The sequence below is a fragment of the Olea europaea genome, unplaced genomic scaffold (assembly GCF_002742605.1).
Source record: "Olea europaea var. sylvestris unplaced genomic scaffold, O_europaea_v1 scaffold2632, whole genome shotgun sequence".
NCBI classification, from domain to species: domain Eukaryota; kingdom Viridiplantae; phylum Streptophyta; class Magnoliopsida; order Lamiales; family Oleaceae; genus Olea; species Olea europaea.
This window is the reverse complement of record NW_019244664.1, coordinates 77,578-80,634: the sequence shown is the minus strand read 5'-3', so window position 1 is coordinate 80,634 and position 3,057 is coordinate 77,578.

Below are 3,057 nucleotides of genomic sequence, written 5' to 3'. Positions count from 1 at the left end.
ATTTTTTAGCGAATGTAGATGATGTCTTGTGATTTCTCCAACTTGATATTATACAATCTATGTCAATTCTACAGACATTTGTCACATAAATAACATTTTCGACTTTCTTAAGTTAGGGAGTCCAATACTTGATGTCATTTCGATGAAAAATGAGCAAAATAATAGAGAAATCAACATAATGGCAAGGTGCTGTTAAATGATACGTGTGTCGTTCTGTCTATAAACACGAGTATGAGTACCCACAACCCGTTTGAGTTTCAATAATCGATAATTTGAACTCATTAAGTTGTAAGATGGACATGACATTTACAAAATTTGAGAGATATGCTCGTTACTTAATCAACATGAAAAAAGAAAACAGTACAAGTGCCGTTACTGTTATGAAAACGATACAAGTGCCGTTACGTATATAAACATGATATGAATAATTGATACCATGTATACTTTGAAATTAGTTTCTATTAAATCAATAATATTTAATTTTTGAACATTATTTTTATATTTTTTTGGTGAAATATTTAAAACGACACCGGTATTGTTTTATAATAACAAAATAAAAGTATATCTGTCGTTCNTATATGATCCGTACAAATGATATGGTTATGCCCAATTTTCAAACACCTATTACACTTATGGTTTTACTGTTGCTTTACATGGACAATAACGACTGTAGTATCATTCTACACTACAGATAACGACTGGAGTGTTGTTATCGTCCAATAGTTGCGGACAACCAAAATATCAACTAAAATATCATTTCATACTATTATTCAACAATAAAAGTATCAATGTACATGACATTTCTAAAAATACATTTCTTTTTTCTTCAAATATAGGAGAGATTTCAATGTAAATGATATAAAAATCAATATTCTTGTTCAAATACTCAAAATATTGAAGAAGATGGGTGAAGTAATAAATAACAAGAATTTATAGTACTACAGGGAGAGCAAGACGATGATTTTTGGAGATGAAATGAGAAATTTAAATGGATTGAAAGGGGTATTTGGGAGAGGGCATTTTGGACTTTTGATATTATTTGTTTATTGCATTTTATAATTGAAGGCTATTATACCAACAAACATTAAAATGAGATTGTTTAACCAAATACATTGTTTGAATGGGCTTTTTAATAAAATCCCCCAATCAAAATTTGACTTATCTTTCCATAATTTCAGCAATTTGAACTACGTGTATAATACTTTTTGCACAAAGAGAACGATATTATGCACTTGTAAGTTGTATGGAAAAATAACTTAAACAAATAAAACGGAAAAGGTAAAATAGTCATAATAGCTAGGAGTAAATTTAACCAATAATCACTGAACTTTACACTTGGTTACTACTTGCTCACTCATCTTTTCATTTAATTACTCATTCACCACTCGTCTCTTCAAATAATTGGACGACTTTTACGGCAAAATTTCGACAACTTCCGACCACAAAGAATGTCGAATTTTGATACCGTTGGAAAGCCCACGATGTCCTCTTCAATTGCCACCCAAAATCTCATTATAATTTCAAGGGATTCGATCGGAAAATTGCCTTAAAATTTGCCCAAAAATTCTGAAAATCTGCCCAGATTTTCAGATTTTTTGGGCGACTTTTAAGGCAATTTTTTGACAACTTTCGACCATCAAAACTATCGAATTTTGATACCATTGGAAAGCCTACAATGTCCTCTTCAATTACCATCCAAAATTTCCCCATAACTCTAAAGGATTCAGTCGGAATAAACCAACAAAGGCAGCATCTCGAAAAGGCGAAAATCTGGACAAAGTTCGGGATGCTGACGTTGTGGGTTTATTCCGACCGAATCCTTTGGAGTTATCGGGAAATTTTGGGTGGTAATTGAAGAGGGCATTGTGAGCTTTCCAATGGTATCAAAATTAGATAGTTTTGCTGGTCGAAAGTTGCCGAAAAATTACATTAAAAGTTGCCCAAAAAATCTGGGCAGATTTTCAGAATTTTTAGGCGACTTTTAAGGTAAATTTCCGATCAAATCCCTTGGAGTTATAATGAGATTTTGGGTGGTAATGGAAGAGGACATCGTGGGCTTTCCAACGGTATCAAAATTCGACATTCTTTGTGGTCGAAAGTTGTCGCAAAAGTCGTCCAATTATTTGAGGAGACGAGCGGTGAATAAGTAATTATATGAAAAGATGAGTGAGTATTCAGTAACCTGTGAAAAATGAGTGAGCAAGTAGTAACCAAGTGTAAAGTTCAGTGATTATTGGTTAAATTTACTCTAATAGCTAGCATACCACAGAAACAGATTAATACATCCATGGAAAAAAATACTCATTCAAAAATACTTACTGGGTAATAAGTGGTTAACAAACCTCCTGAAGGAAGGGCAAGGGCTCCAGCAATCCAACTTCTATACTTGTTTCCTGATTCAGATGCACCAGAGGAAGCTAGAGACAAAGCTCGTCTTCTACGTGAAACTGTAGCTGTAGCTGCAGCAGTACGCCCTCCTAGAATATCAAATTCTTAATATCTTCTTGTTTTTCAACTTTGGAATTCAAATCTTTTCATTTACATAAACTTAGATCAATCATAAAAAGATTAAAGTAGGCACACACATACAAAATAATGAACCATCATCATGAAATACTGCTATGACCCTTTTCAAAATATATAAGCTAGCTAATAACTTGATGAAGTCCTATATTCATCTGGAACTTCATCATTATCACAGCTCCCCGAAATGTCAGTCAAATTACACAAAAGTAGTCATATTATTTGAACAGCATTATTTCAATGCACCTCAAATTTTCAGTTAAATAAGTCTCTACCCAGGCGAGGAGCCAGCACTCGACGAGGCGGCCCGGCCGCGCGTGCTGGCTCCTCCGGAATGTTCAGAATCGCCAAGTAGCAATCAGGACATTGCGGAGTTACAGAACTGGATGAGAAGGAAGACGAAGATGAAAGAGACAACCTTTTTTTTGGTTTGGGCAAACTTTGAAGTGAGTAATTGATAAATCAGAAGTTGGGCCTTTTTTGTTTAGCCCGATTCTTAAATGAGTGAATTAACAAATGGTCCAATTTTCAAAT